Source organism: Nilaparvata lugens, chromosome Y (genome assembly GCF_014356525.2).
Source record: "Nilaparvata lugens isolate BPH chromosome Y, ASM1435652v1, whole genome shotgun sequence".
Lineage (NCBI taxonomy): Eukaryota > Metazoa > Arthropoda > Insecta > Hemiptera > Delphacidae > Nilaparvata > Nilaparvata lugens.
This window is the reverse complement of record NC_052519.1, coordinates 9,923,107-9,950,249: the sequence shown is the minus strand read 5'-3', so window position 1 is coordinate 9,950,249 and position 27,143 is coordinate 9,923,107. Positions and strand designations below refer to the sequence as shown.

At 35.1% G+C, this 27,143-nt stretch overlaps 1 long non-coding RNA gene across 1 annotated transcript; it reads left to right on the top strand.

Moving 5' to 3' along the window:
* The first annotated feature begins 4,083 nt into the window (after positions 1–4,083).
* On the top strand, positions 4,084–12,073 carry LOC120355294. Its single transcript, XR_005573499.1, has 3 exons — positions 4,084–4,210; positions 6,136–6,319; positions 11,970–12,073. It is a non-coding gene; the product is annotated as an uncharacterized LOC120355294 (long non-coding RNA).
* Positions 12,074–27,143: the final 15,070 nt, after the last annotated feature.

The window sequence follows — 27,143 nt, the reverse complement described above, 5'->3', positions numbered from 1 at the left end:
AACCCAGGAGCGAAATTATGTAGTACTTTCATTCACAACCTCTCAAGGTCAATCTTCGACCTATCAATTATTTGATAGGGTAACTAGGCTTTATTTATTCTCATGCATATAGCATTCAAGTACATTCTCTTGCATGTGAATTCACATGCACATAGCTTATAATTATCGTTACTGTATTTTATTCTAGCCTAAGAATTCAATGTTCTCAATTTTTGCGACTTTGCTTGCTTGGGCAACTGATTATTATTCTTCATGTTGCAGTAATTGTTCAGAAATATATTGCCCAATACCTTTACACACGTTTGAATTGTGTTGTAAGAAGCTGATTTGGAAAAATTGTAGGGAAGGCACCATCACATAGTTTTACTTTTTTCTTGGAATAGTCACATAAGAACCATCATCACTCAAAAACGTGTCTTCTTTAATAATGTCTGATGCTCCAAAATGATTGATACACATAACCGAATTGTTAGTGACTCTATAATCTTTCCTACGGATACACCTTGTTCATTTTTTCCACAGCTCTTTATCTTTGGAAAAAGTAAATACTGTTACTAATAGGGTTTTTGTATAATTGTTCGATTTACACCCAGGGACAACAAATTTCTAGGCATGTTCAGTAACTGTTCATATTCATTGTAGCATGTTGTTGTATGAAGCTAAATGTTGAGTTGCGGATAATAAACAAAAAGTAATCTATGGATGAATATTATAAAATTATTGTTTTATACACTTTGAACACTGAATACACTTCAAATACTCAACACTCACTATACATTTTGAATTCTTAAAACTCTACTATTCACAATTTGAATTCATTCAACACTTACTAAACACTTTGAAACTTTGAATACTGAAAAAAACTAATTTGAATCTCTATTACATCTTAAATAATCAATTATAGAATGATAATAATTGATCAATTATAAAACTCGCAAATATAAAGCCCGTGACCTTTAATACATTTAATCCTACCTTTAATACCTTCAGCTTCATCCATTACCCAAAATTGTGGGATCGATGGCGTCAAAAAATCAAAACACGTACAAAAACATGAAAAAAAAACTGTAACAGTTCAGATGGCAGTGATCCAGTGCTCACGCTCTCAATAAAAATTCAAATTATCACCTATAAATTCGTTCACACTGTAGTATGCCTTTGCACACAGTAGCTTCCGGACGGTTCTCCTTAAGGCGGCCTCATCCAATTGCTTCACACTATTAGGCAGCTTGTTGTAGAATTTCAGGGCTGAAATGCTGTAACTGGCCTGTGATCGGTGGAGGCGTCTCCTGGGGATATCCAACAGCTCACTGCGCCTGGTGTTGTGGCGGTGGATGTCACTACGGGCAGCTAGACATTTGTAAACAAACTTCACTTAACTACAACTAAATACTAGAAACTGATGACAGGATATCAGTGTCAGCTAAGTTGAGACTCCACCAACTATCGGCGCCATTTCACCTAGATTTTCATACAGGCGCTGGTCCGGTATTTTGGAGGTCCTGCTCTAATACAAGGCCGCGGCCTACGATATTGCAACGTCGCAGTGTAGGCCTAGAATCTAATAGGCTACATGATTGGTAAAAACGATTTTTAAAAATACCATCTGATCTTTTTTACCAATCATGTATTAGATTCTAGGCCTACACTGCGACGTTGCAATATCGTAGGACGGGGCCTTGTATTAGAGTTGGCTATGATGAAACACATCGCTCAGCTTTGTATGCGAATGAGGTAACCATCGCAGGTGTTCATCTATTAAATGTATTGCCAACACATTTAACCTTTCAAACGCTTGAAAAACTGAGAGTTCAGTTGAAGCCAGAACTGGAAGGACAGTGCTTTTAATTCCATTCAGGAGTTTTTCAGTTGCTTTAGTTCACAGTGATTTTCGTATACCTTTGAGAGTATATATTTAACTAGAGTATAATATATAGTATGTGGAGTGATCCGTGGTCTAGTGAATAGAGTGCCTGCGTAGCAGCATAGAGATCCCGGGTTCAAACCCTCTCATTATCGAAAGTTTTTTAACCAGATCACTCCTGTGTTATCGGATGGGGGGGTACGTTAAACTGTCGGTCCCGGCTGACGTATGACACAGTCGTAAGGCCCATTAACGGCTTAAATTATATATTCAGGCGGTGGGACCTTCCCGTGAGGGACTCACCACCAACGAAAGCCATACGAATTTACTTTTTTCATTATGTTAGAATTTATTGGTGAAGTGCGACAATTTTTCTTATTATATTCATTGTGATTTGGAATCACAAAACGAAAATTGAAGTATTTTCACATCTATATAATAAGAGAGAGTAGGGTTGTGTTTGTTCGTGTGTTCGTTTGTTCGCATCAAAACATGTAAACTTGTGGATTGCATACCGGAAAAACGGGAATGATTTACATCTCCAATTATGAACATAGATTCTAAAAATATCAATCTCGTGCACCTGGAAGCCCAAATTTCAATTTTCCTTCTAGATTTTTCAGAATTAATATTCAAATTCACCTATGCTAGCGTAGGCTACGTGAAGTTTCATAGCCCAAAGTGTGTCTTTTTATGAGCAGGTTATAAGAGTACCATTTACGAACGTCTATGTAGCGCAGCGGTAAAAGGCCTGCTTACGGAGCGATGGTTCCTCGGTTCCGAATCCCCGAGGCTTCCCATTTTTTTGTTCTTAATTTTTTCCCTCGAAACGTATTATTATCAATTATTTTTAGAAGGAATTTGTTTTCATTACTATTGAACTTGGATTTTATCAAATAATTATTTTTAATGTAAAATTTTGTCACCAGTACAAATGAATTGGACATAGTCTTCATGCTGTAGGCCTATATTTGAATTTCATAAGAAAAACATGAATAGATCACATTAAAATAAGAAATAATTTATATTCTTCAGTTATAATGTACTATCAGACACGAATTCCCAGTGAAACGAGTATTTTAGGTATTTTGTTTGGAATTGGGAAAACAAAAGGCTGCCTGATTCAAATTGAGGAGGATCCTAATCGAACTAAAATTTAATGATGTATTGGAAAAATCAATATGATTCTGTGAGGTTTCCAAGTATTATATTCTTCAGTTTTCTATACTATAATAAAGGAAAGAACTGGCTTATACACGTAAGGAATAGGGAATTATGTTTGATGCATCATCACGTCTGAAATATACTCAACTGATTAATTTGAAATTTTGCATTTAGACTCTTCATTAACCGAGGATGATTATAGGCCTATTTTGAAATTTCGATTTTTTATTACGTCAAGTTTTCATTTTGCAGTTTTAAAATAGACCCTTGCGAAGCACGGGTTACCTACTAGTAATATATACTATATAACATAAATATGTTAGTGTATTCAAAAACTATTTCATTTGAGACGATTCAATTTGTTTCAAAGATTGCTTGTTAAAATGAACTCTTCTCTAGTCATTCACGAATTTACTGGTCATTTTATTACTTTTTTATAGTTTCTCAGTTATTAAATTTCGTATATTATGTTGGTAATAATTTATACCTTATAATTCTCACACATTAATGTAGCTACAAAATTCCTAATCTAACATCACATTGTCGGTTAATTTTGTTATTGCTATATTTCGAAATTTCTATCGAATTCTTTTCCAAACTATTTGTGTATTTTTCGAAATTTCTAATGATAATTTTTAATATTGTTATTATATTACCGTAGCAGTATTTTTTTAATGTTCGTGTTTTAATCATTTGTTCTGTTGATCGAGAATGTATTATGTATCTGATTAGGATACAAAACTCCTATTTGTATGAGTACTTGCTCAAGAACAAATAATAAAACTTTTTGATTTGATATACGTATTTAACAAGCTTTTTTATGAATGCACAATTAATTTATATAATTTAAATGATTGACAAGTCCATATACCCCTTTGAGAGGAGTTCAGTGGCTGCTAAATTATCTATAAAAAAAGAACTTCCACGTGTCACCAGGTTTATTTTTAAGGGTTATTTGGTTTGTGCCCTACAAGAATGTGTGCGTTACTTATCAGCTTACCCTCGTATTATTTATATATGTTATGTGTATATAATATATTTTATATATGTTTAATAGGTCTGTTGGGTGTATTAACGACAGTTCTCACTGTCTACTTGGGAGTAGCTGCTGGCAGAGTAATCCTATGCTGTAATTCGACTAGCAGCCGAGTCAAGCGATGTATCTGCTAAGCAATTATCTGTGTAAGTAGAGATCCACATTCTTATAGTTTCTTAATATGAAAGGAAGTGTTGAATCTTGTTATTCAATTAAGGTGAAAAGCACATCCATTTATTTATACATTGATAGATACAATAGCATTCTTAACCATTCTATCTTGTGATACTGTATTAGGCGAGATACAGTGATATTTTTCTATATGATAAAAAATTGGCTTGTACATGTACAGGACGATCATGGGATGTCGTATTATGCTATAAATATCTGTGATATTACATATATCAATTGCATTACGCTATTTCTCGAACGTATTTATTGAATGTAAAGCCTAGTTTATACGATGCCAATTGTTGGAGGACAGTTGTCATCACGTGGTTGCCAATTCTTCTAGGCCAGTCCAGCTGTGCGAGAAGATGTTTCTACGGGGCTAACTATTGCCACGACAGTCGAAAACTGTAAGGCGAAAACATGGCCGAATGCTCTTCGTCTGTTGTGTCCCGTGAGGACTTGAAACGAATATTGAACCAGCTATGCAAGGAATTTCTTCGAGTTTGGTCATTTAATATTAAACGTACCGCGAAACGATTTCATTTTAGTTTTCACTTCAGCTGCACGGAAACCATGAACGTTCATGGCTTCGGCAATGGCCGCGAGTGCAGTTTGCTGCGCACTCTTATCCTTATACAAATCGCTCCTCTGATCCCATAAACATCTTTCATCTTTATAAAGCTCAATAAATTTAATATTCATATCTAGGTGCCATTTTCGTTGGAACTTTAGAAGACGTCCAACCTAACCTAGAAAACGTCTCACATAATGAATTGTTTTGACTGAACTGGCCAAAAATAAGATAGCGCACTGGCCTACACCGTTCAAACGGCGCCAAATGGCGCGACAATTGAGATTCCAAGTGGTGGGGGGCTCGCTGGTCTCAATTGACTGTCCATAGTCGGTTGGCAAGACAATTGGCCTGAAGTGTTTATACTAAGACAATAATTTCATGCCATTCAGTTGACTTATGACAATTGTCTCGCCAATGGCATCGTATAAACTAGGCTTAACTGAATGTTTCCTAATCAGGTGCGTACTTATGCCTCATGAATACGCGCATTCAGCTCTTCATCAGCTGATGCTATGCTTATTATATCTGTATTTGTACAAAAACAGTAAGATACAGATATAATAACCGTTGCTGATTCTTTACCTTGCCATTATCTTTTATCTCTTCTGTAAGGTAATATCATAGAGAAACAACAGCATATGTAGATATCCCATAGTATAGGGTGTTTATGTCGCAACTATTACTGTTATCTCAAGCCGATAGTCCACGTAGCTCTATCCCGTGAAGCTGTGTGACGCTGGTAGTCTCTCATATTGTGCCGTTCATACACTCTCACCCCAACAAAACAGTAAACATCGACAATAATCGGCTTGAGTTAACGGTAAAAGTTGCGACATAAACGCCCTATACCATGAGGAGCGTCATCGGAAAAAGAGTAAAATGTACTGTTTGCAGCAGAAAACACGCTTTTTCAACCATTTTAGTCTGAAAAAACGGTTCAATATCTTGAACGGTTATTGAAATACAAGCGATATAGCAAAACCCTGAAAATTTTGGCGGCCATCTTGTTTCCGAGGTGTTTGCCTGTGATTTCGACTTATCATCATCACGATCCTCATTATGCTAGACCTAACGAAGAAATTGAGACATCTTCCCCGGCTGTTACTCAAAAATGACATTTGCGCCCGGACTAAGAAGCATGTATGGGATTGTACGGATAACAGTGAAATGAGCTACAGTGTGTCAGTGATGTCTCACATAGCTATGTTTGATGTTATGTAACGACTCTGCAACGGGGCATCAGTGTATTAACAGATTATTGATTCAACTGCAAATATGTTATTCCATGGTAAGATTGAAAATATATGTTTTCTTCTGTTATTTCAGGGTGCGATTGGTGGATTTCTGTGTGGCTTTTCACAAGAGGGAGGTCTGATTCCAGTCAACAAGAACTTGTGGTCCCTGTCATTCGTATGCGTCACTGTGTCGCTTGCTTTCTTCATGTTGGCTCTCTTGTTCCTCATGGCTGATCACTGGTCGATATGGACTGAAAACCCTTTTGCAAAAGCTGGTAAAGTATCTGATCATTATTATTTTGTTGACAGAGCAAAGTTAGGTCTAAGGCTCAACTCACACTCATGAGAGAGACACGACTCTAGTTGAGAGCATGTGTGATACTCAGACCAGTTGATTCTAACCTCCGCGAAGTCGCATTTGGAATCACATGCTCTCTACTAGAGTCGAGTCTTTTCTCGACCTGAGTCGAGTAAGTGTGAATTGAGCCTAAGAGTCAAGATTCGGTTTTGCATTTCTCTTTTAGTTTATATCTTTAATATCGGGGCACCGAGCTTCGCTCGTTATTTATTTATTGATAAAGAAAACTCAATTCTTTAAAATGATTGGGGAAGGACAAACAGGCACAGCCCAAAACTGTTTCTTCCCCGAATTTTGATTTATGCACTATAAATATTCCAAAAAGTAGGTTATGTTCCATACACTTGAATTCAGGTCAAATTTTCAGTCTAAATATTTGAAAACATAGAAGTTCTAATTTAGATTGTTTACATACCAAATAGAATAACAAAATATCACTTAGAACTGTAAAATTATGATCAACTTTGAATATTACTATTAATACCATCTCATGTCAACAAATCAAATTATTTTGATGAAGTCAATGAAAATTTATAGATTTCTCGCGAGATACGGTAAGCTAATTGATTACACAGTTGATCTCCCACACAGGCACGCATCTTCTGTTATCGACAGACGACGAAATCAGCATCTGTTTTTCCAAGGATGAATTATCCTTTTCATGTCCTTCCCAGGGATGAGACCTAGTGCAATCGAATTTTGATATCATAAACCTACCATATTCCAAATTTCGTGAAGATCCTTAGAGCCGTTTTCGAGATCTGTTGAACATAAATAACCATATAACCAGATATAAGAATAAAAAAATATAAACAGATATACAGAAATTGCTCGCCTAATATAATAGGATATGATCCGCATTTACGGCGAAACGCAGCAATAGATCTTCATGAAATTTCAATAATATATTCCTTTTTGAATTTTGCGTCGACATATATGTAAGGTTTTTTGAAATATTTCTATTTAAAGGATAATACAAAAGGAAAAGGAGTCTCCTACGAACGCCAATATTATCGTAAAAATCAGACTATAGAATATTATTCATCATAAATCAGCTGTCGAGTGGATTAATAATTGAATGCAATGGCGCATTCAATTAATATCTCAATGTAACTTGGTAAAAATTAGCTGTCGTGTGGACTATCAATTGCAAGCGATGGGGCATGCAATTGATAACTCAAAGTAGCATATTATTTTCTCCCGACTTTTCTCTGCTTTCAACTACTACCTCCGTAAACAAAGTCGCACTATGACTTTATAGGTACACACTATTTTAAGCCAAAAAAAATGTATAGACTAGAATTTTTCACTGTCAATATTGTAGGACGTCGAGCTGGATTCGCACAGTGAACAGTTAAAATATAATTTCCATAAGTTTCTATGGTATTATTCATACTCACTTTGCCGGGCTGAGTCACTACCTCCGTAAACAAAGCCATAGTGCATTCTGGTGACGTCAGCACAGGTAGGGCTCCTACACTAATAAAAAGTTGTTGATTTCAGCTGCTCCATATCAGCTAGCGTTTTTATTGGTGTAGGAGCCCTACCTGTGCTGACGTCACAAGAATGCACTATGGCTTTGTTTACGGAGGTAGTGTTTCAACCCGGTAAGATTTTGATGATAGTAGCATAGTTGTTTACAACAAATTATTTTCGATACAAGAACCCAAACACCCATTAGTTGTTTACACGCCGATTTCTCACCGATACTTCAGGACAAGACATAATTCACCCTGATGGACATTATTAGAGGAAGCTGTAGTTTTCAACTGCGCGAGATCTACTGTTCACAGAACTACTAGTATCCTTTTCAGAGAGTCGAAAATTATTCGTTGAACCACCGTTATTCCCCCACAATAATATCAGTAAACAGTAGACCTCGCGCTGTTATAAACCACAGCCTTCTCTTATACTGTCCATCAGAGTAAATTCTGTCCTGTCCTGTCGTGTCGGCGAGATTTCGGTGTGAGAAAGGCTAATGGCTGTTTGAGTTGGTGTATCGTTGATGCTAATAATCTGTTGTAAACAACTATCATCAAAAGCTAATGCGAGTGGTAGAGTACTATCCCACGGTGCTATCCCACTATACTCTACAAAAAACTAGTACTCTACCATGACTCTGTTCTACCATGAAAGTTTTCATTGGGTGAGTTCACAAGACAGTTTGTACTTGCCCAGGGAACTCTACTAATGAAAACCAGGCGTTAGCGGTTTTCACAACGATATCTCGCCGATACAACAGGACACGACAGGAAAGAATTCACTCTGATATACAGTATTAGAGGAGGCTGTGGCTTACAACCACGCGAGGTCTACTGTTCACAGAACTACTAGTTAAACAGCAACTACTGAACAAGGGTCTATGAATTGCATCAATGAGGTCAAAATATCAGATATTTGAAATGGATAATTTAACTTATGATGTAAGATTGATTTCATGCTTTAACCATATGCTTAAAGCCTGGTTTTCATTAGTAGAGTTAGTGGTAGAGTTCCCTGGGCAAGTACTAACTATCTTGTGAACTCTCCCAATGAAAACGTTCATGATAGAGTACTAGTTTTTAGTAGAGTAGAGTGGGATAGCACCGTGGGATAGTACTCTATCACTTGCCTTCCCCACCACCGCTTCTCACTCTACTCTATAACCACTACTATGCCAATGAAAACAGTCTCGAGCTAGTAGAGTAGAGTCGTGCCGTAGGCTATCAAGTTTAAGAAGTATTTTTATTTATTAAATTTGAAATTGAAATTTGTCAAATAATTTTACAGACATATCTACAATCACAAAATAATAGCAGTAATAAAGTTAACTATAGATCAACATTCTAGAAAAATTAATAAAAACAGTATAAAAACTTGTAGTTCCCTTTTATTAAAAAACTCAGAAATATTTTTCCTCCACCTACTGTCCAAAAGTACTTACTTTACTCCCTGAAACATAATACTAAAGTTTCACTTTTTCGCTCTCGGTAGTAAAGAGAAAAATTCCCTAGGGGAGGAAATGTGACTCCATTCAAATAACATGGGAAGCATCTCTATTTTAAAAACGTACATTGTTATAGGTTAGAAGGTCTAAGCTCAGATGAGGAAGCATATAGAGTAGTCAGTCATTGAGCCAACTAAATTCAATATCTCAACCAGATTTGATCAACATATGAAATATATTCAAATTATTACAAACTTCAGATCACTATACTTCAAAAATGTATAAATATTTTTTATATTCCATGCTATTCAAAATACCAGCCAACGAGTATTCCTTATTAACTAATCACATTTGAAACGGGAACTTCATCATAGCTGTAGTTGTGGCGGCCATTGTTGTTACAACTTTTGCCGACAGATATCGCTGTCGGCGCAGAACTGTGATTACAAGCCAGCTGTTTCTGTTTACTTTTTAGATTATGTCGTAACACATTGTTTGGTCACGTACGTTTTTAAAAATTATTTTATTTGCAGTTTTAATAAAAATGAAGGTGGAGGAAAAATGTTTTTTCGCCACACTCGGATGTAATGAGCTGGTTTACGTGCGTCATATGGAGGCCGAAAGTGATTGTTTTCCGACCAGGCCGTAAAACTTTACGGCCCTAGGGCTGTAAAATGACCTTGAATAACAGCTGATCATGTCCGATCTCACAAAAATCATAGAGAGATAATCGCATAACGACTGTAATAATCTATATAATTATGTATCGTGAATCGCGGTATTATGTCTATAATATATTTTATAAATTACTGTTTAATAATTTAATTCCTATTATTGTGTTTTTGATATCAAACAATGAATACAATGGCTGCATTGTCCATTGTCAGAAAGGTACGTATCGCAAGTATTTAAAAGTGAAGAATCTAATTCGAAATCAAAGTACAATAATTGTATCAATATTTAAAAGTGAGGTAGAGTAATAATTGTTTCTTTTTTATTATCGAATTCCACTTCTTAATGCAATACAATCAACTATAATAACAAGAAAATACAGCAGAGATCTGAAGTTTAAGGTAAGCCTACTGGTGAAACTCAGCCTTGACTAAAAAATTCCTAGTAATTTTTCCGTAATTCATTATTAAAACTTTTAGATAATTTTTCTTTAATATTGAACCATATAGAGAAAACATTAGGCCCACTCAAGATTGAATCTTCAAATGTTTCCTCTATGATTTCAGAGCAATATTTTGTTGTGAAAATGCCGGCAAACCGGCTTCAAATAATATGCCGCTATACACTATATTATAGTAGCCTACATACGTTACCTGACTTAATTCAGAGTGAAAATTTTATTGTGAAACAGATAATAATATTAATTTTAATAATATAAGTCATGAGCCAAAGTCTGTTGTACCTTTGACTATAGAAAGAACCTTCTATAGAAAGAACAGCCTTCTTTCTATAGTCAAAGGTTGTACGCTTTTTAGGAGTGAAGTAAACTTTTTTAGAAGTCTAGTTTACAGTATTACGTGTATACTAAGAGTTATCAGTCAGGCCTCTACATTCAACAATACGCAATAGCCGAGAGCGTAGAGGCATAATACAACAGAACTCAAAGCTCAGTGAATAACAAACACGATCTAGGTTCGAATCTCGGTCAATGACATTTTTTTTTGTCGATGAATTTCGACTTTTATTAGCTATTTTTTATATTAGTTACCATAATTTAAATTTCAATCAATTTTTTAGATATATTTTGAGACAAAACTGTGGAATATGCAATTATATTAATTTTTTCATCACATTATTTCAAAATAGTAATGAAAATTCTATTCATCCATCTATCCATAAGATAAAAAGGGCGCAAAGTGCGAACTATAAAAATTCAAACAATTATTCGAAATATTAATAGTATAAAAATATGGTCACTATTGTAAATTATTAATTAGTAATATCGAAATTAATTGACAGTAAAAGTTGTCATAACCAAGATTCAAACTATCAAAATAGGCTGTTTGAATTTTATTAATTTTTCAATTTCTTATAAAAAATATTGGGAAGTTTTTTTTTTTGGTGTGGCGAAAAATAGCATTCACAACACGGGCAAAAATGTTTTTCCGGCTCTCGAACGCTTCAAGCTCTCGACTTCGTCTCGAACTTGAAAACCGCGATCTCGAGCCGGAAAACGTACATTTTCGACCCTAGGTGCGAAATATACTATTTCCTCCCTCAGGAAAATTGTTGCCCTCGGCTTCACCTCGGGCTTCAAAATTTCCCTCAGGGAGAAAAACAGCACTTTTCACTCTAGATATACAAATAACTATTAACATTTTAGAAGTATACAGTACAATAAAAATAACAAGATTTTGTAATGATATTAAGCTTTAATTTATTAAAGTGTTGATAAGTGTTTAAGTGTTAATTTATTAAAAAGTATTGAATTTTAAGGCTAGTTCTGTTCACTAGACAACACACTTTATCTACTATTCTCAAATTGTAGTTAAAACCGTTGCTCGACTAAATAAGTAGAGTGGAGTTACCTCGGTAGAGTTTGTATGCCAGTTACTCGAGCACTAACTCTACTAGTGAAAATCAGGCTTGATGGATTTGCAAGATTCATAAACTATGTTTACTGTTGCAGGTAAAAACGCCATAGTTCTGTTTGTGGGACATGCCCTGACCAAGAACACCTTTCCTTGGAGTTATACACCAGTGTCCCATGAGACTTATCTTGGATTTTTAGCCGGCACATCACTCTGGCTCATCATTGCCACAGAATTGGCCAGGCATGAATTCTTCATTACTATCTAACTACACTGAAATTAATCATAAAGAAACGATAGTAGAAGATGTCCCATGGTATAGGTCGTTAGAGTTCCGAATATCGCTGATTATTTTATTTATTTATTCGTAGAAAATAGGTAGAATCTAGGTGTAAACTGCATTTATTTATTATTTATTTAATTATTCAGAATTACACAACAGAAGAGTACCACATACTTTCGCCCAAAACGGTTCCAATTGTAATGTATACAACAGTCAAAATGTAGCTAGGTCCTTTCAAATAAATATAACAGTCCAAAGGTCCAAAGTAGCTAGGTCATTTCAACCTTAATTCAACAATATCGGGGGACCGAGCTTTGCTCTGGAGTGTGAAAGCATAGAAAATTTGTAACTAAAGATTGAATTCATAGTTTATATTTATTTATTCATTATCTCAGTTGTACAATTATTTTTACAGTTATATGAGGAGGCACAACAGGCTTATGCCCAAAACTGACCCTTTTCAAATTTATACTATAGTCCAAATCAAAATCTAGGTTAAGCTACTACCGTAAAACGGGGTTACTTAAGCCTACAGGGTAACAAAAGCCATTTTGCAAGGTAAATTTCAAGAGCCCATGTTGGTAACACTGATTTCAGAAATCCTGGATGTTTATAGATCTATGACTTGGAAATTGTACAAACTTCAAGCTGATGCAAAAAAAAAATTACTGAGATTTTAAGTAAAGCATTAAAAAATTTTATTATTTGGAGGAAATTTGTACCAAATTTTATACCCATCATAACTTTATTTGTCCATATTGTGAAAAACACCTAATTTTCAGCTTCAACCATCATCACCAACTACATTGTTCAGCACAATGACAGAAGTTAATGATATTATGTTCTATGAGAATCATCTGTTAGATGCACTTAATTTCATTCCCTATTGGAGAGGCGCGCATAAGGACAACTCAAGGATCAAAATTTCAAACTCTTTGTCACCTTTAAATTTGGGAGAAAAATAGCACAAGGACTACTGTACCTTATTATTTTATCTATCAATGTTATTAAATTAGTGTCATTTGCATTGTAAATAAAAATAAAAATAAATTTATAACTTTTGACACAATGCTCAGATTTCATCTTACTACACTTCATTCTTCTCGACTCGTCAAGGCGGTCCAACATCATGCATCATAAGTCAAATTCGGTTGAGAAATGGAAAAATTGTTGTTGAGTGTACTTAGCCCATATTCCAATACACAAAAAATGGCCAATTTCTATCTTTTATTGCAAAAAATAGCAGGTAGAACAATTTGAAATGAATTACCTCTCACTCATTGCAAGCTTTTATTCATAAAACTGGGAATTATGAATTTACCATGTATTTTCATATACACATGCTTGTTGTTTGTGAAGTCTAATTTAAATGTATTTTCCAGTCATAATAATGTCCACTCTCATTACACACTGAATTGATTAAAGATCTGAAATGAATTTTACTATTATAGATCTAGTCATACTAGTTTTAAGGCCTGAGTAAGCATATTTTACAATCACCTACCGTTAGGGAATTACTTGAGAAGGAATACAAGAGAAGAATTAAAAAGTTCCTATTGAAGAAATGTTTTTATAGTCTTGAACAGTATTTTAGCATTAGGTTGAACAGCATTGAATGATGTGATAATTTCTCATATAAAGTGAAAAGATGTGATTTTTAAGTAAATTTACAGTGCCTGTACAATATTTTATAATAATGTGTCTTGGGCAATGAATAGGCCTAAAATTTGAATTTGAGCGCGACCAGCTTTGTTAGTAGTTGTACAATAAACGGTTTTTTTAGTCTATAGCTGATTAATGTCTTCTTAGTTGTTAGGTGTGGTTTCTAATATTGACTCCACGAAATGGAAGTCGTTGAACAAATCGAAATTAATGGTCTACCGGCCCGTGTGTACCCAGGCTAACAAACAATTAGTAGGGAACATCTACAAAACCCAACCAATGGAGAACGGTCCTGTCTCAAAAATTTGTTTTGGAGACACCAACAATAATTATGAATGTTCCAGGCGGCCTCCAATAGGAGATCAAGGAAGTATTCTAATGTTAGATTGCAAAACTCTAAAAAAGTAAATTCGAGTGGCTTTTGTTGGTGGGGAGTCTCTTGCGGGAAGGTCTCACCGCCTGAATATATTTAAGCCGTCAATGGGCCTTACGACTGTAGCTTACTTCAGCCAATACTTCAACAATTTAGCGTGCCCATCTGATAAAAGGATAATGCGAAACTCTATTATTATTGGTATTGAAAGCAATTTGTAATTTGCATACAGCATCGACAGGAAAACAAACATGATTTGATAGGTTGATAATTACAAGAAAGCTCACCTGATAATTGATACGGTGATCACCAGCAATAAACTAGCAGGATAGACCCAGCAGAAAGTTTCATCCATAGCTCAATCAGCCTGTTATTCTCTGAAAAAAGAAAAATAACTGTTTCTAGACCTGCTAAGAGTTTATATGACAATACAGTAGGCTACCTGTATCATACGATGATTCTTTTATAAAATCCGTTCTCAAAACCTATTTTTTGGATTTGGTTTTGAGGCTTTCAATCCTGAGTGAGACAGGAGTCAGGTGTTATAACGTGAAGCTTTATATGCAACCTAAAGCATGCTATATAATGCAAAGCCTATAAAGAGCAAAAAAGAAAAGATTGATTCTTTATTGATTGATACACTAAGTACATCATCAAAATGGTAGGAAAAGAAAATATAAGTTAACATTGTGCTATTCCTCTCCCAGATTTAGTTAAGGTTAGACACATAGTCCAAAATAGGTTAAGTCTTGTAGTTGTTCACTACAAGATAATAGGTAACTTGTATTGTTCAATATTCTGACAAATTCTACTCCTCTATCAACTTCTAAAATGCAATAGACTACTTGCCCTACTTCAATAAACTCTATTGAAAAATAGAAGATGCATAGCCTATAGATTACATTTTGATCTTGTTCAATGGCTATTAAATATGTTTGTATTAATTTTGTTTATCTTTAGATTGACTAATAACTACTGTATTCCTAGCCTACTTTATTTCTGTAGGCTGAAAGATACAGCAGATTATAATAATCCTAATTTTATTATTTACATGTTTTATCAATATTTTTCAGTGGGTAGGTAGCCTATTCAGTCCATGACCAGCAGCCGCCAGACAGACTTCGTCAAAATATAAAACAATCAAAACACAAATAAAGAGATGGCCGCAGATAGGTTGTTTCGTGTTGCTCTGTAGATGGACTGCCATAGTAACTCATTAAAGAATCTCAAACTGGTCTACAAGTCCACTGGTCTCATCATCTCTCAATGAGTAGAGAGGGTAGTTGATAAGTTTTTCTCGAACCAGCCTACAAAACTTCCCATACTCCAGCTCACGAACACAAATTGACAGTCTGTTAAAAATTTTTAGCATCCAATTATTCAATATTCAAGATAACAGTATCTAAGTTTTCTAATCAGGTCCCGATATGTTGTAGCCTATCTGAGTATGGATAGGCAAACATTTTAAGTGACAAGTATTTACGTTATTACTTATCCAGTGTAAGTTATTCGCCACGGTCCATAGATCGGGGAATCGTTTGGTTTTATTAAAATTAAAGTGACTGTACTGTATAATTAGCAATACTTGCTTTGAAGGTACATTTCAGATGTTAAAATTTAAAAATTATTTCAAATAGGGCCTAGGCAATATTATTTTAATCTTACCTGGTACAGTGATGAATAGCCTAATCATACAATTAATCGTTTCAACTTTCTGTTTTAAACGAATTCATCAATATTATGTCTTTGTGTTTGATAAGTCTTCTGCTAAAGAAGGGCTTATTTATAAGAATAAACCTACCAAGTTATGAATAATTTTGTATCTACTGTACTTTGTTACATCTTAACCTGACTGTTCAGGTTGTTGATAAAACATAACCTAATCTCCTTCTTACAATCATGCTAAACATAACCTGAAAAATGATCAGTAGAAGTTTTAAACCGTTATGTTGGTCAAGCTGGTTACGTTTGGTCTATTTGCGTTTTCTCTTTCGTTAAGATCATTCATTCACCGAACCTTCAATAGTATTAATAGTAGGTTCGGATCACTTTAATGATCCGGATCAATTGATCTCATTCACTGCTACGAGCCAATCAGAAGACCAGGATTGGAACTTCCCAAGGTCACGTGACGTGTTTTGTATTGGCGTCATGTAAAAAGCATTGGTTAGATAGGCGATTGATTACAAGTTTCCATTCTGTATATTCTGTGGTGTAACTGTCAGTCTGTCACTGTCAGTCAACAACTCCGATGGTGAAGTGCGTAGTGTTTCTAATGTAATAATTACTTTGTAGTTTTGTTAACCGGGTTTTTTCCACTAGGAATTATTAGTTTCGTGTGTTGATTTATTAATTTGAAGTCGTGATATTTTGGTGAAAATATGTGTTTGTGATTGTATGAGAATACACGATTATGGCGTAAACCAGTGATAGCCTACGTAGATTCATTCCATTACGTTTATGAATTTAAACAGTGATCAATTATAAAGGTAAGTTCCTTATTATTTAAAGACTTGATATCCTTGTTTATTCAATGATTGTTACCTTTATAAATTGAAGTTTGATTTTTTAAACTAGGCCTAGTATATTACCATTTTTATTTCGGTTCATTCATTCATACGCTGTATCCAGTTTCATAATTATTTTATTACAGTATTTCATCATTTCCTTTTTCTCTTTACTTCTTTTATTTCTCTAAGTTAAGCAACTGAATAATTTACCTTGATATTATTCCCAAATTATCATATCTCTTCCTCTGGGAACATTCCCGACCATCACTAATTATACAGAATGTTCTAAAAAAGGTGGCCATAAGTCAGGGCGTAATTCCTCACATCAAAAAATATAAAGTTCCAATTAACATAGGTTCAAAAGTACTTAGTTACTAAGTTATTCAGGATGGAAGATTTCGTCTGAATTTCTTTGCCCCTGCTGGAACGAAGCCCCATGGGTTGGCCTATTTGTTGGCTGTTAATTGAGATGTACAAATTTAGCGTACTTTATGTAAAATAAACTGAGAAATTGAATAAAACCGTTTCCAGACCTGTAGCTACAGTGATTTTTAAGATATGTGACGAAATTCGCAAAACTTGGTCCCAAAAAACAGTCCATTTAAGGTTTGAAGCAGATTTACTGTGTTAAATGTACAGTAAACACAAAATATTTAGCCTATCTACAGAACTTGTAGAAAATTCAATTTTGAAGAGAAATATGTAGAATAAGTCCATTATAGACAAACACAACCTTCAAAAAATAATTCTTAATTACATAGGCCTACAACGTCTATTTTTCATGCGTTTTGTATGTGATTAAGGTTGCGTTTGTCTATTATAAACTTATTCTATATATTTCTCTTCAAGATTAAATTTTCAACAAGCTCTGTGAATAAATATTTTGTGTTTATTGTACATTTAACATAGTAAATCTTCTTTAAACCTTAAATTAACTTGTTTGTTGGGACCAAGTTTTGTGAATTTCGTCACATATCTTAAAAATTACTGTAGCTACTGGTCTGGAAACAGGTTTATTCAATTTCTCAGTTTATTTTACTATACTGAAAGTACGCTAAACTGTACATCTTGATTAACAGCAAACATATACATGTAGGGCTTCGTTTCAGCAGGGAAACTGAAATTCAGACAAAATCTTTCACTCTGTATAGCTTGGTAACCAAGCATTTTCGGACCAATGTTAATTATAACTTTTTTCTTCTTTTGATGAGAGGATTCACGCCCTGCCTTATAGGCACCTTTTCCAGAACATTCTGTATACATTACCTACCTAAATTTTATTTTATCTCAATAATCATTGGCCTAATAATTGGCTACATATGTCCTAACTACTCCTAAAATTGTTTTTATTCTAATTCTCAGCTAATTTTGCATGATCATCCAAATATCTTCATGAAGCCTCTTCATATTTATAAAATTGAAAATTTAAAGACATCCGTCATTATTATTTGGGTACAAAGCATTTTAGGACCCATATGTACTAGATTTTTTTTCTTCATTTCCACATCAGGAAACCACTGATAAAGTTTTTCGGTCTATTTTCAAAACACTGTATAGGCCTAATTTTTAAAATTCAATAATATAAAATGGCATAGTATCAAGTAGGCTATTCAAATATTCAATATTCAACTAGGCTATTCAAGTAGGCAAATCAATAAGGTGGGTTTTTTTCTATCTGTCTTCCTGTTTTGTAATTACTTATTTAGGCAGGGAGATTTTGGATTCTGTAATTTAGTCCAGTGTAGCCTAAGTGTTGAAAATGGATTTAAAAATCCAAAAGCGCTCCACACGTGAGTAGGCTACTAGTTTTAATAACTTCTATTCAAACAAATTGACTGTGGTATCATAAAAATAGTACAAATACAAATAATCCTACTTTTTAAAACCAAGCCAGTCACTGTAAACATTACACTGGAGTAATGTTTACAGGGACTGGCTTGGTTTTGAAAAGTAGGCTACCGTAGGCCTATTTGCTTATGTACTATTTTTTACGTTACTACAGTCAATTTTTTTGAATAGAAGTTATTAAAACTAGTAGCCTACTCACGTTTAGAGCGCTTTCGGATGTTTAAATCCATTTTCAACACTCCTGTCAAGGTTGAAAATGGATTTAAAAATACGGAAGTGATCTAAAAGTGAGTATTAGTTTTAATAAGTTTTATTTAAAAAACCTGACTGGTGTGTCATAAAAAATAGTTCAAAAACGAATTATTAACTAGCAGTTTGTCATGAGATGTGAAATTGACAAGCATTCCAAAAGTGTAGAGTGATTATAAAAGGTCTTTACAACTTTGAAAGCACATAAATATTCATTGAAACCACTCACAGAATTGAGAAAGGTGCTATTTTGTTTCGAAACACTTCAAGGTTGAGGTGTTGTTATTTTTTTCGATTTGACAGCTGTTGGTAATGCGACATACATCTCACCGACAATCGATTTCTTGCCACACTCGTGCGAGCATATCAGGCATAACATGTGCAACCACAGCGATCCGAATGTGATCCGATGTTGGAGGTCATTAAGATTGTCTGGTATAAGCTTTATACTTGATGAAACCTCACAGGAAGAAATCCATTGGTGTTAAATCCGTTGAGCGAAGTGGCCAAGCAATTAGCCATGCATGGTAAGTCCAGGGAAGTTGAAAGCAATTGTCCAGAAACACCGATGGATTTCTTTTTGCGGGGTTTCATTAAGGATAAGGTTCATGTTCTGCCTCTACCAGACAATCTTAATGACCTCCAACATCGGATCACATTCGGATTGCTGCGGTTGCACAAGTTACGCCTGATATGCTGGCACGAGTGTGGCAATAGTTCGATTGTCGGTGGGATGTATGTCGCATTACCAATGGCTGTCACATCGAATTAAAACTAGTAGTTCTGTGAACAGTAGACCTCGCGCTCAGTAAGTTACATTGACCTGTTGCTATGTTTTCTCAAAAATTAATAAATAATTTATCAATTTAAAATGTCTAGAAACAATCCTAAATAAACATAGAGCTTTCTGTCCTATCGTACCGTGACGTGTAGTCCCGGAATGTGAGTGTGAGCGCTGTTATCGGGTCTGGCTGCAACTGTCTACAACGTTAATGGAAAGATACATTTTCAAGATGTTTGATGTTTTTGAAAGGGTAGTATTATAGCATAGCCACCTCTAATACAAGGCCCCGGCCTACGATATTGCAACGTCGCAGTATAGGCCTAGAATCTAATACATGATTGGTGAAAAAGATCAGCTGATATTTTTAAAAATCTTTTTCACCAATCATGTATCAGATTCTAGGCCTACACTGCGACGTTGCAATATTGTAGGCCGGGACCTTTTATTAGAGGTGGCTATGATTATAGTCAACTAGACAGCTGATTTATGATTAATAATATTCTAAAGTCTGATTTTTACGGTAATATTGGCGTTCAAAGGAGAGTCCTTTTCCTTTTGTATTATCCTTAAAATGCAAAATTTCAAAAAACTGTATGTATACGTCAGCGCGAAATTCAAAAAGGAACGTACCTGTCAAATTTCATGAAAATCTATTGCTGCGTTTCGCTGTAAATGTGGAACATAAAAACATAAAAAGAAATGCAGAACCGTCTACTTGAATCTTAGACCTCACTTCGCTCGGTCAATAACACCCACACCTTAAACTTGAAGTGTTTTTAAACAAAATGACTCAATTCTGTAAGTAATTACATATTTATGTGCTTTCAAAGTTGTGAAGTCATTTTATAATCACCCTGTATGTTGATATGAAACGATTATCACTTACTGTATGCTAATAAAGTGTTTATTTTTTTGCAGTGCATTCAAACCTCATGTGAACTTGGAACCCCAAAGTTGAATAATGGTACCTTAGGAATAAGAAGGCAACCACATCGAATCAATTATTGGAAACCTTCAAAGTGGGTAAATATATGAGAACTTGTCAACTCACAACATTAAGTTATCCGGTAAGTCAAACGTTTTCAATTATTTGCTCTTTTGTGAATTTGTGAACTTCTTCATCTTGTTTGGAATTTTTTATATGAATTATTCTGATTGGATATAAAAGGAATAAAGTCAGCCATCTTATAGTTATGCCATCTTCGTTATATTATTGGATATAAAAGGAATCAAGTCAGCCATCTTAAAGTTTGTTATGCCCCAATAGTTTAAAGCCATTTAGGGCCGGTTTCCGAGCTCGGGATTCAGGAAGGTTCTAGACTTAGAGGCTGTGCAAAGGCTAAAAATGAACTTTCTACTGGTGTTATTTTTCAAAGTTTTTCGATTTGTATATCATGAAGCTATCAAAATGGTGGAGGTTTCACAGGAAAAAAGTTTTCCTGATCATTACTTTTTTAGATATAAGCACCTAAAGTTTAAAATTTTGGGACATAACTTTTCAAGTTCAGTAAGAGATAAATCCATGAGATTTAGAGGATAGATTCTTCATGGTATCGTTGATCTTGTAAATTAAACATTTTCTGAAAACTTTGATTTTTGAGAAAGTTATTCAATTTACCAAAAATAACTCATTTTGGTCATTTTTAGTAAATTGAATAACTTTCTCAAAAATTGATATTTTCAGAAATTTTTTGTTTTATTAAATCAACAATACCATTGAGAATCTATCATCTGAATCTCATGGATTTATCTCTTACCCAACTTGAAATGTTCTGTCCCAAAATTTAAACTTTAGGCGCTCGTATCTCAAAAAGTAATGATCGGAAAAAATGTTTTCCTGAGAAACCTCTTTCATTTTGATAGCTTCATGATATACAAATCGAAAACTTTGAAAAATATCACCAGTAGAAAGTTCATTTTTAGCCTTTGCACAGCCTTAAACAGCTGGAGTCAGAAAATTGGCTTTCCGAAATAAGGCATAGTCGCAGTAAAACGAATAACAATTTTTAAATTGAATTTCGAAAAACTTGAAAATTGAACACAAGATAAAATAATGAGAAAATAGTGTAAAGTATAAGCTATTTTGAATTATTTAGGAAGGTTTCATTTTTTCAAGGAAAAACGTTTCCAATTACAGAAATGATAAAATAAAGATTTATTTTGCTGTAACTTTTTACTGCTACTATGCCCTGTTTCGGAAAGCCAATTTTCTGACTCCAGTTGTTGAAAGTCTAGAACTTATCTAAGCTTGGAAACCGGCCCTTAAACTATCCGTTTCTGTTCAGCATACTGATTAGTGGTTTAAACGGCTGTCAAGTTTAAACACGTTGACTCTAGACGCAGTTTAAACTGAGCATTTGCATACGGGCCTAATAATATGGAATCAGCATACAGATCCACGGTTTTAACTCGAGTTTAAACCATTGATGGGTTGAATGCAGTTTAAATCAAACCTCTGCATACCGGCCCAAGAAACAGATATAAGCATAACGTCATCTGATAAGGTGCGTACAGATATACGCGCCGCGAACATGAGCAATTCACTTTTATACAGCTGACTATATCTGTATTTTTACAGAAATGGTGAGATACAGATATAAAAAGCTTGGCATCAGCTGATTAAAAGTGAATTGCTCATGTTCGCGGCGCGTATATCTGTACGCACCTATAGAAAGTGTACGGCGTGTGTTTGTGGAAAAGCCGTTACACAGCTTTAGACTATTTTGGTATTCGAGACTATCAGCTTGGATTTGATTTTTTAAATTAATTGACCAAGCGAAGTGAGGTCTAAGATTCAAGTCGACGGTTTGGCATTTCTCTTAATGTTTAAATGTTTATATGTTGTGCATTTACGGCGAAATGCAGTAATAGATTTTCATGAAATTTGACAGGTATGCTCCTTTTTTAATTGCGCGTCGACGTATATACAAGGTTATTGAAAATTTTGCATTTCAAGGATAATATAAAAGGAAAAGGAGCCTCCTTCATACGCCAATATTAGAGTAAAAATCAGACTATAGAATTATTCATCTTAAATCAGCTGACAAGTGATTGATTACACAGATGTGTGGAGAAGCCAGTCTATTGCTGTATTTCCCATAAGGTCTATAGTTTCAATCAGGTACTTGTGGATGAGAATACTGCTTGAGGTCTACTGTCCACAGAACTACTAGTACTCTTCTTTTTCAACTTCTTCTTCTTCGTCTTTTTTTACATCCAAAGATGAAGATGAAGACGAAGATGAAGATATGACATTGTGGATGCTCCTTGGTATGTCAGGAACAGCGATCTTCATAGACCTGCACGTCAACCTGGTGTCCCAGAGGCATGCGCGGAGAGGCACGAGGGCGACTGCACCAACACGACAACAGTGAGGCGACCAGCTGCTAGACAATGGAGGGTTGGTGCGGAGACTGAAAAGGAGGAAACCGTTTGAACTAGTGTAGTGCTTGTTCTTAGTAGTGTCCTGTGAAAGAGCAGAGCTGTGGATTATAGTTTTTAGTGCAGTTAATGAAGTGTATATTTCAATCCAACAATAGAAGTAAGACTTTCTCATGAGAAATACGCTGTTTATTTTTTAAGTAGATGTTAGGATAGGAAAAAAATTCATCAGTCTTTAGGCTAGGGGCCGGTTTCCAAGCGTGTTATTCAGCTAAGTTCTAGACTTTAAACAGCTGGAGTCAGAAAATTGGCTTTCCGAAACGGGGTGTAGTCACAGTCATAGTAAAAGCATAGAGAAAAGATAGCATAAGAAGATATCCCATGGTATAGGGTGTTTATGTCGTAACTTTTTTTGTTATCTCAAGCCGATAGTCCACATAGTTCTTTGTCATAAAGCTATGTGACGCTGGCAGTCTCTCTTATTGTGCCGTTCATACACTCTCACCCGGCCAAAGCAGTAAAAATCTACAATAATCGGCTTGAGTTAACAGTAAAAGTTGCGACATAAACGCCCTATACCATGGGATATCTACTTACGCTATTGTTTCTCTATGGTAAAATTAAATTTCGAAAAACTAAAATTGAAAACAAAATAAAATAAAGAGAAAATAGGGTAAAGTTTCAGCTATTAATGTTTAATCTCGTCAAGGAAAAACGTCTCCAATTATATAAATGAGGAAATAAAGATTATCATAGAAAATGTGATTACGCCCCGTTTTGGAAAGCCAATTTTCTGACTCCAGCTGTTTAAAGTTTAGAACTTAGCTAAATCGCGAGCTCGGAAACCGGCCCCAATTGATATGCTGACCAGAAACGAATTGAACGTTCAGTCTTAATGGCTTTATTGGAGCACTAATATGAATTTGCTGTCATGATTCACATTCCTCTTGTTATAATTCAATAACACAATCATAAAATGCTTGTATTCATGCTTGTGATCACATAGTACACATTCCGCTTATATCCAATCAGAATTTAGATAAAAACTTAAACATTAATAAGTTTGACTATGATTTGGTGATTATGTGAGAGATAATGAATATTCACAATAAATTATTTTCCTATTTTTTTGAACATTTATTTTTTGAAATTTAATATAAACAGTCAGGGGAAGCAAAACTATAAGTTGGCTGACTTGATTCCTTTTATATCCAATTAGAATTCATATTAAAATGACAAAAATAATTATTTTCACATTGATCATATGATTTTTTGGTGAGTATTTATAAAGTTCAAAGAGGTATGGGAGAAATAACAATTCTTCATCATCATCTTCTTCTTCATCTTCATCTTCTTCTTCATCATCTTCATCTTCGTCTTCATCTCCATATTCATCTTCTTCTTGCTTTTTGTTCATCTTTGGAAGCAGGGTGAGAAGAAGATGAAATTGTGGATGTTGGTATCGTCAAAAACAGAGATCTTCATGGAGACCTGCACGTCGACCTGGTGTCTGGAGACATATGGAGAGGTACAAGGGGCGGCTCCACCAACATTGAGGTGCCAGCCAATGGAGGGTTGGTGCGAGAACTCAAAAGGAGGAAACCGTTTGAACTAGCGTAGAGCTTGTTCAATTAGTGTCCAGTGAAAGAGCAGAGCTGGGGAATATAGTTTTTAGTGCAGTTGAGTGTACATTTCAATTCAACAATAGCAGTAAGAGTTTCTGATGAGAAATTCGCTGTTTTAGCGTATGCACACACCACACCAGTTTATCAAGAAAAGACAAAACACGTTTAGTCACATTACATCACATAGTTGCTTATGAAGACATGTTCAATTGCAATGACAAATCGGTGTGTGTTGCTTCATAAGCAACTATGTGAAGTATTGTGACTAAACGTGTCTTGTCTTTTCTTGACTAACTGGTGTGTGCGTATGCTAATTTTTCAAGAGTAGGCCTATGTTAGGATAGGAAAAAATTCACCAGTCTTTAGACTAAAAAGCTATAGTATGTGATGTTTATATGTGATGTTGTCTTTCTTGTTGGTGATGTTGTCTTCCTTGTTGGTGATGTTGTCTTCCTTGTTGGTGATGTTGTCTTCCTTGTTGGTGATGTTGTCTTCCTTGTTGGTGATGCTGTCTTGGTGATGTTGTGTTTATTGTTGGTGATGTTGTGTTCCTTGTTGGTGATTTTGTCTTCTTTGTTGGTGATGTTGTCTTGTTGATGATGATGTCTTCCTTGTTGGTGATGTTGTGTTTCTTGTTGGTGATGTTGTGTTCCTTGTTGGTGATGTTGTCTTGTAGGTGATGATGTCTTCCTTGTTGGTGATGTTGTGTTTCTTGTTGGTGTTGTTGTCTTCCTTTTTGGTGATGTTGTCTTCCTTGTTGGTGATGTTGTCTTGTTGGTGATGTTGTCCTCCTTGTTGGTGATGTTGTCTTGTTGGTGATGTTGTTCTACTTGTTGGTGATGTTGTGCTCCTTGTTGGTGATGTTGTCTTGTAGGTGATGATGTCTTCCTTGTTGGTGATGTTGTGTTTCTTGTTGGTGATGTTGTCCTGTTGGTGATGTTGTGTTTCTTGTTGGTGATGTTGTCCTGTTGGTGATGTTGTCTTCCTTGTTGGTGATATTGTGTTCCTTGTTGGTGATGTTGTCCTCCTTGTTGGTGATGTTGTCTTGTCGGTGATGTTGTCTTGTGGTGATGTTGTGTTCCTAGTTGGTGATGTTGTTCTCCTTGTTGGTGATGTTGTCTTGTTGGTGATGTTGTCCTGTTGGTGATGTTGTCCTCCTTGTTGGTGATGTTGTCTTGTTGGTGATGTTGTCTTGTTGGTGATGTTGTCTTGTTGGTGATGTTGTCCAGTTGGTGATGTTGTCTTCTTGGTGATGTTGTCCTCCTTGTTGACGATGTTGTCTTGTTGGTGATGTTGTTCTCCTTGTTGGTGATGTTGTCTTGTTGTTGATGTTGTCTCCTTGTTGGTGATGTTGTCCTCCTTGTTGGTGACGTTGTCTTGTTGGTGATGTTGTCTTGTTGGTGATGTTGTCTTGTTGGTGATGTTGTCTTGTTGGTGATGTTGTCCAGTTGGTGATGTTGTCTTCTTGGTGATGTTGTCCTCCTTGTTGACGATGTTGTCTTGTTGGTGATGTTGTTCTCCTTGTTGGTGATGTTGTCTTGTTGATGATGTTGTCCTCCTTGTTGGTGATGTTGTCCTCCTTGTTGGTGACGTTGTCTTGTCGGTGATGTTGTCTTGTTGGTGATGTTGTCTTGTTGGTGATGTTGTCTTGTTGGTGATGTTGTCCTGTTGGTGATGTTGTCTTGTTGGTGATGTTGTCCTCCTTGTTGGTGATGTTGTCTTGTTGGTGTTGTTCAGGAAGAGGGTGGACAGGTGGCTGTACCAGATTGGTTGGGAAGCTTCAGAAGAACTACTCCAATCTCGTTATGCTTGGTGACCAACACAACTTCAAGGTTTCCAGACAATAGATTGGTATTTATTTTATCATTGATATAACTGATTTGATATAACTAATGAACAGCACAATATATTATTATTTTATAATCAGAATATTAATAATACATCCATAATATAAGTGTATTCTCTATTATTTACTTCTATGAGCAGATTAAGGTTATTATGTATAAAGTGGAACTCCCCCCCTACACACAGATGGATAGTCTAGTAGGGGGATTCCAAAATATGTTGTATTTCTTATTTGTGTATTATGTTTTTTGGAAATAAACTGAATTGAAATAGAATTGAAATGTTTGTTAAAGAAGATAATAGACTGTAAACCGTTTTGATTTTGTGTATGGCTTTTATTCGTCAGGGGTTTGTTAATTGGTAAATTGATTTTAACGAGCTTGATTCATCATTAATACTAATAAAAAACCTGTGGCTTGAAATTCGAAACGGAACTCTTCAGGATTGTGTCGTGTATTGATGAAGTTTGCGTTAGCTTCCTCATTTCAACACAATAGAAAGGAACATATCATGTGAGAAAAAAAAACAAATTATTTTGCCGCAATAATTATAAACATTTGGGAGACTTGACCCAATTTCCAGTTTTTAATTTAAAAAAAATTAGTTTGCTCAAAATGAAAAGTTTTAATAACAGAAATCTGTAGTTTAGTACTTAATACATATAATCAATGAATATCAACTAGTTTTACTTACCCATAAAATTGCTGCAAAT